The sequence below is a fragment of the Zalophus californianus genome, chromosome 11 (genome assembly GCF_009762305.2).
Source record: "Zalophus californianus isolate mZalCal1 chromosome 11, mZalCal1.pri.v2, whole genome shotgun sequence".
NCBI lineage: Eukaryota > Metazoa > Chordata > Mammalia > Carnivora > Otariidae > Zalophus > Zalophus californianus.
In genome coordinates, this window is record NC_045605.1 from 68,440,011 (window position 1) to 68,453,344 (window position 13,334).

Sequence of the window (13,334 nt, forward strand, 5' to 3'; positions counted from 1 at the left end):
TCACAACCCTGAGATCGTGACCTGAGCCGACGTCAAGTAGGACGCTTAACTGAGCCACCCAGGTGCCCCAGGAAGGGCCATTTGAGACTGGACAGCCAGAGGAGACCTCTCTGACGAGGCTCCATGCTTTGTGACCCCCAAGTCCCAGGCTTTCCAGCTTTGAACAGCTCTCCCCCTTAAAGTATAGGTCCCAGTTTTGAATTTGGAAAATCTGACCACAGAGCACATATCCATTCTCTTTGGGGGCGGCCTTTGTTTACCATTGGCTCCACATTCAGAGCGTGAACTTCTGGGGCTGGAACTATGGCGCAGGGCCTTTTGCTCCAAGAGGAGCGCTAACCCAGTGGAGCTGACGCCGAAGGGAGGAGGGGGGGGTGATGAGTTTCTAGCCGGAGCCCATTTTGCTCCAGTGCTGCTTTGAGCATTCCGGTTTCTAAGGAACTGGAAGTAATTTCTCTCTCAGTGAGACTGTGGCGCTCTGCAATCTCCTGATTCTCTGCCTGCAGTGTTTTAAGGGCTGGTTGGGGTCACGGAAGCCGGACAGCCAGGGCCGCCTCAGCTCGTGCATTGGCATTTGAACCACAGAGCGTCAGCCTGACACCCAGTATCGTCCCTCCCGGGGTAGAATATGGATTTTTAAATGACTGGCTCAATCTGCTGCATTGAACAAGAGGGACCCAAACTGATTAGTGAGGAAAGGTGCTGAGCAGAAGGGCAGGCTGCTTGTGACTCACCTGTCATGTTCCCAGCTGACCTACTTTAATTTGACCTTGATCTGCTCGGTGCAGTTAGAGACACTGTCGTGAATGCACTTCTGCCGCCTGACTTAAGCCCAGCATGTGACGGCCCAGGATCTCCTACGTACACATGACCCAGGCAGATGGACAGATGGACAGGTGGTTAGTTTTTCATTTACCTCTGAATTGTAATTTGATCACAATGAAAGGGCTTAATTTCAAGAAAATGGAACAATTATTTCAGAGTAGATATGGTGCCAGAGCAGCAGGCCTTCCTCCTTGCTGCCTGGCGGCTTAATCAGGAGGTGGCCTAGATGGCGGCCTTTCAAGTGGGTCCTTGCAGTAGCTTGGCAACTGGTACAGGGTCATAATTGGAAGAATTTGGCTCTGAGTGTCTGTGGGTGTTTACAGTGCACTATAGGGCAGGGCTTCTTTTATTTATAGAATATTGTGAGCAACAAGCAGCAGAAGGCTGAAAAGCCACTAAATCTCGATTTATTTTTAACAAATTCCATTTTTCCCCTCATCCCAGAAGGAGAACTGAGTTATTAAAAAACAGTAAAAAATACATCATCACAGAGCATGCCATATCTAATTATGGGGTTGCCAGCGTCGGCCTGCAGCCACATTTTAAGGGCTTTGTAAATCAGCCATCCATTCAATCTGTGAACTTATATGACTCCTATTCTTCATTTAGATGTAGAGCGAAATTATTGGCAAGTGAGTGCTGATCAGAAAAAGTTCTACACTGTCTAAATTAGGAGATGGAATGTATAAATATAGAAGAGTGTACTTATGTTCTCAAAGGGAGATAAAATCACTCCTCGTTGTCCATTATGCTTAGCCATACAAGCACACATCCCATAGCACTGGATACCCGAGAGAGGTCCTCGATACCCGCAATGGCGGATCTGCGCCGCTCAGAGGAGCTGTCCTGTGATATCTCGCTGAGTGATTATTAGCCACACAAGCATGAAAGACACAAATCCAGTGCTTTGTGGCCTGCGCTCTCGTAGTGTCTGAGAGCTGGACAAGACTTCAGGGGCCCCTAGCTCAAGTATATCCTAGTCTAGGTGGGGAAGCTGAGGCCCAGAGAGAAGAGTGGCTTTCCCGGGGCCCCACAGCGGGTCAGGGCAGAGCGGGGCTGGGGCTGTGGTCCCTGTGCTGTCCCCTAACAGAGCCCTCCTGTGCCAAGCTCGGAGCCAGTGAACTAAACAGATCAGATTTCTGTCCTGCAGGGTTCACAGTCTCAGACAGGCATCAAGACAGCCCAGGAGTCACCATCTGCTTAAGTAGACGGGGTTGTGTGAATACAACAGCCGGCCAGACAAGTGGGGGAGATGGTGAGAGGGGGTCTTGGGAATCCGTGTCTTTGGACACTAAGGCAGAGGTCAACTCAGCTGCTCTCTGGCCCACTTGGAAAAGCTTTATGGATGCCGTAAAGTTTCTAAAGGAAGAAGGTGCAGCACGTTTGCTGAGTATCGGGGGAGGAAGAGTATGGTGGCATGGCAGTGCCAGGGAAGGTGGGTGTGGAGGTCTGGGAGGAGCCCTGAAAGCGGATCACTGAGGCGATCTCGTGGGAATACCAGTGGGCGCGCAAGCCTGGAGCACAGGCCAGGGACAGACGGGCCGGAGTGCTGCAGAGTGCTCTGGCCCAGACGGGGGTGGCATGCAGGTGGCGCGGGCACAGCCATTCCCAGTCCTCGGGCTCCCAGTTACTGCTCATGGTGGCTTCTTTCCGACACTCGGAATCCTTTGTACAGCTCTCCGGGCAGCCAGTATCCACGGGCCAGAGCTGGCCCGGGAGCTGCACCCTGTCTCTGCCTTGCGCTGGGCAAATGGCCCCGCACGGTGCCTGGCCAGAGTGCGGCGCTCTTGGGGGTTAGGTCTCTTGTTGTGGCTGGGAGGAGGCAGAGGGAGTGAGAGAAACCTTTATGAGGAAGGATGGACTGTGGAAGCTTCTGGAAGAGTCACCTCTTGGCAGTGCTGGAGGCCAGTGGTTTTAGAGGATGTGAGTAGGCCCGGAGGGGGGTGCCCGGGACCTAAATTAAGGCTGCAGCAGTCAGCATGGAGAGTGGAGAGGAGAGCTTACAGAGAGGAAGCAGCAGTGGGGGTTAGCTGCAGACAGACAGCCAACCAGAGGGTGAAGGACAGCCACGGGCTGGGACAGGAACCCACTAGGCAGAGGAGGTTCGTGGTGGGGAGAGAGGAATGAGGGCCTTCCCGGCAGATCCAGCGAATTGGGGGCCTGAGTTAACTCAGGCTGGGGCCTGTGGAGTATTGAGAACCTTCTCTCTGAAAGGAGATGTTCTCTGTCTTCCTGCCCAATAAGTTCCTAACCGCTCCAGACAGTGGTTCTCAAAAATATTTGCAGGCGTTTCCAGGAGGTGCAAAGAATTGGAAGTCAGTACATAGGATGTCTCTGGTGTCATCTCCATAAATTGTTTTTCCTTAATCTTTTGATACCTCCAGCTGCTGATCTGCTTTTGAGTCCTCGGAGCTGGGCACCTATGAATTAGCAGTTAACAGTTGTACAGGAGATACCTGAGAAATAGCTGATGAGCTTTAGTCTCAGACTCATATTTTTTCTTGCATTTGTGTCATAGTTTTTATGCAGTCTGATAATTTTTCAATGACAAAATGTTTTCTACTCTTAAAAATTTTTCCATTTTTGTAGTTTATAAAGGTGATAACATTCATGTTGGAGGATACTTCCGGAATCGGTTTTCAGGGAGCAGATTAGCCCATTCCTCTCTCTAGATCCCTGCTCCTGGCTGTCTCTTCGTGTCCCAGCATCTCCTCCTGTGTGCAGCTCAGCCCAGGACACCAAGGACACCCAGGCCAAGGGGTTGTGTCAGTACAAGTTTCAGTGGTAAAGAACATTGAAACCTTGCCAGAGAGATGACTGGGAAGCTGCCTGTGAACTGCCTGTGGAGCTGGCCATCCTGATGACTTCGTACTGTGTGCCCCAAATCACAGTGGCTTTAGTAATTGATGCTGTCTTTAAATTCTCCAAAGTAAAATTCTCCAAAGTAAGAAAATGTTGATAGTTTGTTGCCACAGCTGTGTCATCTCACACTTTCCGGGAATCACTTTGCTGGGCACCCAGCACGTGTTCAGGAAACACTGTTGAGTTTCATGGAGCCATTGCTGGTCACGGCCACCAAGCCCCCCAACCACCATGGTGTTCTGAGACAATGAAGTGAAAGTCCTGAAGGTTGTGTGCACGAAGACAGTCCGAAGTCCCTCCTCCTCCCTTCGGGCTGATGGGCCACACCCTGCCTGTCCGCACTTAACTTGCTCATTACGGGAGTGATAGAATGGTCCTGTGGGAAGGGGCGTCAGGGTCACTGCCCCTGGCCACTCTCCTGGGCACGAAAACCCCATGTGTACTGTTCAGGACAGGAAGGCAGGCCCCTGACCCCCTCAGGAACCCGCACACCAGGCATCCTGCTCCCCCTTTGTGGACATGTCTGCCTGTTCGAAAATCCTTTATTCTAATCCAAAGCTGCCTCTTGGCTCTGTTTCCTCATTGACCTAGGTCAGCCCTTTGTAGCAATACGGAACAAAGGCCCGCGGGCGTGGCATGGTTCCACTTTTGAAGTTTGGAAGTAGTGCTCATGGACCCCTTCCCCTCACTCCCCTCCCCCCCTTTATCTCCCTGCAGGGTTTATGTTCTACGGGGCTCTCAGCTGTTCTTTCTGTGACAAGACAGTATTCATTTCAACCATAGGCAACCCTGAGTGCTCACCTTGGGTCAGGCACGGTTCTAAGCTCTTACATGAATGTCTCTGTTACTGCCTACAACCACTCTGTGAGGTGGCTACTGTCAATATCCTCCTTTTACTCATGGGGAAACTGAGGAACAGAGGTCCGATCCTATCCAGAGCCGCACCAGTAAGCAGCAGGGCAAAGGTGGGGACCCAGGCAGTCTGGAGCTTGCGCTCCTGGCTGAGGGGCTATTCTGTCTCGCACCCCGAGGGCTCACAGTGAGCTTGTGGCGCACGGGACTGGGGCTGCCCCTACTTTGACTTTTTTGCAAGAACTCATTTGGCCGGAGCCCCAGTCGGGCCCTTTTCTGTGAAACCTCCTCAGAGATTGTGTGCACACAGCGGATGGCCGGGCAGAGGCCTGTGCACTGTCATCAACAAATGGGTTCATCCGAGCTCCGCCAGGCCCCATGGGGTGCATTTAGATCAGGGTGACAAATAGGGGCTATGTGTATTTGCTTTTCCTGAACATGAAGTCTGATGCAATGGGTTCCTTGTTCAAAGTGCTTAGTCACGGTTTTGTGGCCAGAAAGCAGAGGGAGAAAGGTGCCTAAGGACTGTCAGACAGGACCCCCTCTTCAAGCACCTGATCCAATGTTCAGTCCCACAGGACAGCCCTGGCAGTTACGGGGCAGAGGGACGTGATGCCCACCTGCCCGCCAAAGCTGGATGGTAGGTGCCAAATACACATTTTTCTGAAATGCATATATCAGGAGGGGTTTTTAAATGTGCAGGAGAGAGGGAGGGGGTCAGGGCCGGTCTGGCCTGGGCTGGAGGGCTGGCCCTGCCCCTGACCAGCTGTGTAACAAGCTGCCGGTCACTTGTGGTCTTGGTTTCCTCTTCTGGAAGGTGGAAATAACACTGTCTTCTCAGAGGGATGATCTGGAGGGTAATTAAGCAGAAGCAGACATGCCATGAAGCTGTAGTGACTGTTCTGGAGTGTTCCCCACACCTGACACCCTAAAGTTTGGTGACCAAGCCCTCGCTCACTGTCTGGCCTTTCCTGCATTTGTGGTGTGGGCTCCAGCCCCTTGGCTGCCTGCCACCTTGTGGGGTGTGAAACGGACTGTGGAGGCATGGGCCTTCCGGGGCAGGAAGAGTCCCTGCGGTCACATTGGTTGTCCTGGCCTGACCCCTGGCAGGTCAGGCCGGGCTCCCGCAGGAGTCTATGACTTCATCAAGAGTCTGCTTCCTGTGCTCAGGAACCGCTGGGCCCAGGCCACACACTGACTGAACCTGAAGGGCCAAGAAGCTGGGATTGAACCATCTTTCTTTTTGCTCATTGCTTTTCAGACAGCCTGCACCCCAGTTACTATTTCCTAAAGATTGAAGTAGCAAAGTGAGGGACCTGGTCCCCCAGGTGTGGGCCCAGACACCTGGAGGGAGAGCAACTTAAAGTAATAGAAAAAGGACTGGACAAAATCGAATTCTGTTGTTACTAAAAATGGGACCCTGAGCAAGGACCTAACCTCCCTGAAATGTGGTGTCTGTATCTGAAAATTGGGGATGGTAATAGAACTAACCCCTGAGGTTAGGAGGATTAGACGAGATACTGTGGGAGCCTAACACAAGGCACCTGGCACAATTGCTAGACAGCAATTAATAAATATGAATATTAGAATAATTTCCTTTCTCCTCCCCTGTCTGCTCCTTCTCCTTATCTAGTCCTGACTACTCTTGGTTTCCTATATGGCTTTGGGTAAATATCTTAACCTTTCTTTGCCCCTTCTCTTTGTAGAAAAGATCTAGTTGAACCAGCTACCGGTTCTGAATAAGTACGTAGCGCCCCCTATAGGACATCTTGGGCATGTGTAGGGCGATTTGGCTGTCCTGGGGATGCGGGACAGGGCTGTCTGGGGAGAAGCAGATTTGCTAGATGTAAACCATGGAGAACAAAGGACTGTCCAACTTCCTACACAACCTCCTAAAGTTCAGTGGACATTCATGTAGGTGGAACTCTGTTTACAAGTATCTGAGCCTGGAATCTGACTCTGCTTTAAACATAAACACACATAATTTTTGCATGTTTTTAATATATACTGAATTTTCCAGGAACAAAACTACCAAGCATCTGAGGTTTACCTGTTCGTTATAAATAGGACCTCATTACATCTTTCATCGTGTCTTCTAGAGTAGCCGTACCCAGCATTTGCATATTGACTCTGTATGTCGTATCTTATTTTAACTAACTTTCCTTTCTTCTTTGTATTTTAGTTAGGGTATTTTGTTGATTGTTTTTGAAATTATAAGTGTTGGTAGGTTATATTATTTACAAATTTCAAGAGGGTGAAAAGAATGTTAAAAATATTTGTATTGAATCTTTGAAAGTATGAGAGAGGGTGTGTGCACGCGCACATGCACGTGTATGTATTAGCTTATAAATTAGCTGGAGAAACCTTAGAATGGACCTGAAATGAAAAGAACAAGTGGAAGGGGGACTTGGACAAATATAGGGAGATGAAGGGAGACACAGACAAACTTCGACAAATGGGTTAAATATATATACATACAGATTTTTTTTAATTTTAGAAAGGACAAGTAACAACTAAAGGAACCCAGAGAGGTATGCAACAAGGGAATGGGGTCAGAATATCCAACATGGCTCCTCTGAGCCTAGGATTTATGTGATCATAGTAAATATAAAAGCCAAATATTCATCTACCCCAAATAATTATGTAACTTTGTTGGCTGAATGGGAGGGTAGGTTCCTATGTGTGCCTATAATGACGGATATAATGGAAGAGAGGTGCCTTTCCCTCTCCCATGGTGAGAAGTAAGTAGATCCCGGTTGAGACTGGAATATCATTGAGTGGTACCATAAGCTGTTGTTCAGAAATGTGGAGGTGCTTTCCATAACTGGTTGCCTCTGGAAATGGGTGGGTGGAGGAACGGGCAGGAGAACCTGGGGACAGATATTTTTCCAGTAGCCTTGTAGAACTTTATGAGTCTTTAAACTAGGCCCTAGGGGGGGCAAAACTTTAATAAAAAATAAAAATTGAATTTAATTTCTCGTAAAAATTGAATTCATTTCTCTTAAAATGTTCTTTTACATAAGAATATGTAATGGAAGTCAGAATTTTTAATAGCATCCTTTGTCAGAGAAATAAGGTATTTTGATGTTTCCCCTGTCCCTTTTAGAAAATATGTCATCTTAAAGAGTCTGAAACATGTTTTTCATCATCTTTCTTCATCTTTGCCGTTTCTGGGTTTGTTTTTTTTTCCTCACCACTCCCACCTGCACATACATTTTTTTCCTTTAACATCCATGTGCAGATTTTTAGAGAAAGGAGAACCAGCCAGCCTCCCTGCCCTTTACCATGTTGTTTTATGGCCTCTGTCTGCACGAATTAATTGTGTGAATTTTGTGAATTACCTCTTCTATTCTTTAGTTTTCTACTGAGGTATTTGTCTTTTTATTGTTTCATAGGAGGTTTTATTTTTGTTTGTTTTGTTTAATTAAGAAAGGATAATAGTCCTTCCCCGTCACAGAGCTTTCGAGTCAGACTGACCTGGGTTTGAATCCTGGCTTTCTCGCTCACGAGCTCAGAATTTCAGGCAATTTATTTAAGTCTCTGAGGATGAGTTACTTCTTTGAAAACTACATGAAACAACACTGACTGGAACAAAATCCAAGCCCAGTGTGTGGTTTCTGCTGCCACAGCTTTTGCATTATTACTTTTCTTGTGATCCTTGCACTGAATATTTTCTCAAAAAAAGTACCTCAAGAACTCATGCTTTTTCAGATCCTTGGACACTTACCACTCCCTTGCTGTAACCAAAGCTCAGAAAAATGAAACTGAAATCACTGAAATAATTGTTTTATTCCTCACGTAGGAATGAAAGAAAACAAGTTGATTCCGTTTGAGCTAAAAGAGGAACTTTCAGGGTCGTTCCTGGGGTCAGGAAATGCTCAGAACAACATCTGAGATCTGGGGCACTGGAGGAAGGCCTTGAGCTTCATCGCAAGATTAAATCGTCTTCCTCAAACTGTGCTCGCCAGGACGGGCAAATGCGTTTGCGAAAGGTTTCCAGTTGCGAGTTGAAACAGAAAGGATCGTCTGTTAGACACACCGGCTATTCCCCCAGCACTCTGGGCGATTCTGGTCCTTGCCCCATGTTTTGACAGCCTGGCTTGTAGGAGGGGCACACGCTGGCCCCGCCCTGCTTCTCCTACGTGGGACAGAGCTTTTGCTTTTCTCTGCAGAGTACCTGAAGACACCAAAGCATGTGTGGGGGCCCAGCTCTCGAGTTGGGCACATCGGGGTTGGGTCCCTGTTCCCCCTCCTGGCTGTGTGATCTCAGACAAGTGGCTATACCTCTCTGAACCTCAGTGCCGTCTTACACTCGATGTTGATAATAATGCCCTTCCTGAAAGGTCATGAGCTAGCACCATCCTCAGCATGATTGACACTCAGTAGTTGGGGGATAGTCTCTGCCCCAGATGGGTGGGCAGCAGGGACACAGCGCTTAGCCCTGCAGTCTGTGCTGTAACTTAGACGTCTTGTGTGCAGCTCCCCGACCAACAGCTCCTGGCTGCTAGGTGGACAGCAAGCGGGCCCTCTTCCTCCAGCTATCCCACAAGGGCATGCAGCCCGGCAAGTGGAGCTCAGGTTGGACTTCGACCCCCAGTGGCCCCCATAGCTGGGGGCCTTTGTGCAGTTCATGGACTGGCTGTTGCCCCTCGTGCCAGAAAAAATCAGGAAGTCCGGTTAGCTGTTCCTTCAGAATATGCCAGGAATTGACAGCAACTCACATGCATATATGTGCAGGTCCTCTCACACGTGCACGTGCACACTTGCTCTCACATGCACGTGCAAGCTCACGCGCAGGCAGGTGTGCACACTCAACACGTGCTTTTGCCCACACACGCTGCCCCACTGCCCCCACATGCGCCTGCACACACAGGTCCCCCTCCCCACAATCTCTTCTCAACCTGCAGCCGGGCTGAGCCCCAGGTGGGAGCCTGTCCTCCCCCATTCCTCTCAGAGTCAAAGCCAAGGCCCTTACAGGGGCCTGCCAGGCACCAATGTGGTCTGTGCCCACCCTGGTCCAGGGCTGGTCCTCTGACACCCCCTCGGCTCCCTCTCCTCCTTTGTGCTGGCTCTTCCTGGCCTGGAGTGCTCCTCCCTCCACGCCTCACCTCCTCAGATCCTGACCACCTCCATCTCCAGAGCTCCTCCTGCCCTGACTCTGACCTCTCTCCCCAGCACTCACTACCTCCCAGCGTCGTTTACTTATTTGTCTCCTTTGCTTGCCTTCCTCACCAGAATGTATACCAGATGAGGACAAGGACCTTTGTGTCTTCACCTCAGTCCTGTTGTGGAGAACGGTGCCTGGCACTTGGAAGCCCTCAGCAAATATTTGTTGAAAGAGTAATGAATGATTATGGACCCACACACTAACAGTGTCTTCATCATTACAACATTGTCCTCGATTGAAATTTGACTGCCACATGCAATCGGTGGTGGAAATTTACTCAAATTCTCAACTCTTTCCTGGTACAAACGACCTGGCATATATGGGTGCTCAGGAAATTGCCTTGGATGGGTTGCTTTAGGGCCTTGGGCCCATGGTAACCATCTGGGGCCTCTGTACCTGTCAGCAAGACCTATGGTAGGTGGGTCTTAAGGGGGACATCGACCTCCCTGTCCCCCAACACTTCTCGGGTGTCGCTATTTCACCCAAGAGCACCCGGGCAGCCCAGCCCTGGGCAGTAGCTGTTAGCTGTGGTGTCCGTCTCTGTAGGGAAATCACTGTCCTGTGCTTTCTCCATCTCACCTTTCTGGGCAGCTTCAGAGTTTTGTTATTATCACCCATTGGCTTCATTTTCTCGTGACCCTATTCCCAGCTTTCTGTAGGAGGAGCTATTTCTCTGTATTTTGGTTTCATTCAAGTAAAACGGAGGGGTTGGACTCTTGAAATAACGCTCAGCTTTCCAACTGTCATGAGTCCTCAGTGTTTCCTGCTGCAAAATGCTGGCCTCTGGGCTGTTCTCTGGCCCCCCACCCCCACCCCAGCCCCAGGACCCTCTCTCCAGCCTTTCCCCAGCCCCCCCTCGGCTCCCTCGTGGTCACCGGAGCCCACTATCCTGGATCCCCTCAATGTTAAGTTCCTTTATGTCCACCGCTAGCACTCCACCACCAAGCCCACATCCTCTGTCTGCTCTTAGCATTTCTGAGCTCCTTCATTTCAAAATTTCTCTTCTGAGTTTGCTTTCTTTGACATCAGAGCTTACCTTTCCACAGCCTTCTACCCCTCCTTTTCTCACCAGCGCGAGTTCATCCATCTCAAGCACAGTTAACCTGACGAGCATCCTGAGTGTTTTTCAGATACGGAGCTCATTCAGTCTGTGAGGAGGCAGCCTCCTCCTGTTACAGGTGAGACACTGCCGCTCCCAGAGGTCAGGGAACTGGCCCAGCACACACACCCTGTAGGTGGCAGAACTGGGATTTGAACCCGGGTTGTCCGGCTCCAGAGGCCCTGCCCTCACCACTGCCCTAGCCTCCCTTTTCACGCGTCCATCATTTTACCCTTTTGCCCAGACACCGCCTGCCCCTTGCCGGGGGAGAGCCACAGCCCTGCTCCTGCTTGCAGAGGTGCTGGGGGCCTCACAGGCCTGGTCCACCGGCTCTGGAGAAGCGTCCACTCGGTCTTCTTCCCATTGTCTCTCAACCTTGCCCCCATTCTCAAAGAAGGCATAGATCCCTTTTCTTCTCGGAGCCTCAGCCCCCCCTTGGGCCCACCCTGCTGCCTGTCCTAGCCTGCCTCCATCCACAGCCCAGACCTGAGGCTCAAAGCGCCTTCTAGGCCACCCCAACCTTGACTCTGCTCTGCCTCACCCCAGTATCTTGCAGTTGACTATGAAATAACAGCAGCGCATCCTTTTGTTTCCTTTAGAACAAGATGCAGATGTTTTCCAGAACTTTCTTCAACTTCAGGCAGTAAGTCTTTTGGTGGACTGTGTTCTTCCCCTGAGTCTTTAGGGCCAGGCTCTCTTATTCTGTACATTAAAAAAAAGAAGAAAGTTTCTCCTTCCTATACCTCAGTGATAGACTTGGCAAAGGTGTAAGACAGTGTCTCTTTTACACTCATGCAACCAACATTTACTAAGCACTGTGCTAGGGTTAGGTACATGCTCTGTGCCGTGACTCTTGATGACATCTCTAAATCCCTCTAACAGCCCTCAGTAGCCCCTGGAGACTGGAATTCTGTCGACTCTCCTCCATCGATGGTATTGGAAACCTTTTCCACAAGAACCAGCCTTGTTTTCCTTGACGAAGTACTGCAGGATTTACAGACCCTGCCCCCATGAGACCCTCTGAGCTGGCCCTCCAAGCCGCGTGCTTCCAAATGCAGCCTCCTTGCTTTGTGTTTGATTTCGGGATTCCCAAGCCTCTAGAGCTGCCAGGAGGACCAGGTACACAAGGACCACGAACTGGGGTCCCCGGGGCCCCTGCCAGCCACTGCAAATGCTGCTCTCCTGGCTCAGAACGGACTCCCCACCACCCGGTCCACCGGGCAGACATCCACTTCAAGCCTCACCGCCTCCCTCGCTCTTTCTCCTCCCCTTACCCCTATCACACACACACCAGCTTATCAATAAGCTCATGATTTTCTCCTCCACACTGCTCCTGTACCTTACCTATGCTTCATAGCCAAGAAAGGCCCTCCTTCCTCGAAACACTTGACTGCCACCTGCTGGGAATTTGTCGGAATGGCTGCACAAATCTCTGCCATTTAGCAAAAGCCGAGGCGCATCCTGTGCAAGGCACAGCTCACGCCACTGTAAGCACGGCCCTGCCTATGGCAGTGAGCATGCTGTCACGTCTGGATTTAGACCCTGTCTCTCCAACTAGGTTGAGGGAATCTTGAACATTAGGACTGCGGATTCCTCCCTGTGTCCCCAGTGCCCCAGAGGCTAGAGAAACGCTTGCTGAATGATCCCGATGCAAACACCTGTTACCCTAGGTGCAGGGCATCTGGTTTCCCTGGGTGAACATTCTCTAAATGCATCTGTTGCAAAGCAAGGCAGCTGAACTCCCCAGAGGCAGTCAGAGTAACCATGGCGGGCCAAGGTGGACTTGCCGAGGAGACAGAGCCCCTCTAGCCTCTTGCCTCTGCTTGAAGACCACCACCACCTGAACAGACCAGAGCAAGTCCTCACCCATTCCCTCAGTAAATCTGGAGCCGGGCACCAGCACCACATAGTGGAGAATGTGGAGGAGGGGGGGCCAAGGGCCACCTGCCATGGCTCTCGGGGCTGGGGAGGGAAAGTACTTCTGGAACACATCTGTGCCTTCTTCATCCTGCCTGTGTCAGTCAGCTCTGGATGAGGGATACGGCCAGAGCCACTAGGTGACCGACTGGCCTGCTTTGTCTGGGACAAAGGGGTTTTCTGGGAGGCAGGATTTCCAGTGCTAACGGGGGAAGTTCTGGGGCAGACAGAAGAGTCAGTCACCCTAGAATACACACCATCACCATCTCAGTAGCTGACAGGAGCAAAGGTTTATTTCTTCCTCGTGCTGCTATCCAGCCGGGACCTCAGCAAAAGGAGGAGCATCTACCCAGGAAATTGCCAGTCTCGGCACAGACAAAGGAACTCGTGGTAAAAGTTCTGTTCAAGAGTTGGGACTGTCCCTTCCGCTTACATTCATCAGTCCAAGCCAGTCACATGGCCGGGCCCGAGCCTGGGGCATCCTGCAGGCTGTCCTTGCGGGGAGGGGCAGCTAAGAGTGTGAACCGCAAAGCAATCTACACGCCCCCTTCCCTTCTTGTAGCATTTTGGGGTGCTGGGGCAGGGAGGAGGGAAAGCAGAGAGAGACGCCCA

At 50.7% G+C, this 13,334-nt stretch overlaps 1 protein-coding gene across 11 annotated transcripts in view; it reads left to right on the top strand.

Moving 5' to 3' along the window:
- Nucleotides 1-13,334, top strand: part of ARNTL (aryl hydrocarbon receptor nuclear translocator like) — a 98,664-nt gene that overhangs the window by 48,081 nt on the left and 37,249 nt on the right. The window contains exons 3-5 of one of the 11 annotated variants that reach the window (XM_027578602.2): nucleotides 10,753-10,884; nucleotides 11,405-11,448; nucleotides 11,688-11,924. The exons of 7 other annotated variants lie outside the window; for them this stretch is intronic. The gene's annotated coding sequence lies outside the window, so the exon portion shown is untranslated. Of the gene's footprint in view, nucleotides 1-10,752; nucleotides 10,885-11,404; nucleotides 11,449-11,687; nucleotides 11,925-13,334 lie in introns of those variants that run through there. 3 more of the 11 variants (XM_027578601.2, XM_027578603.2, XM_027578604.2) reach the window with 3 other exon arrangements.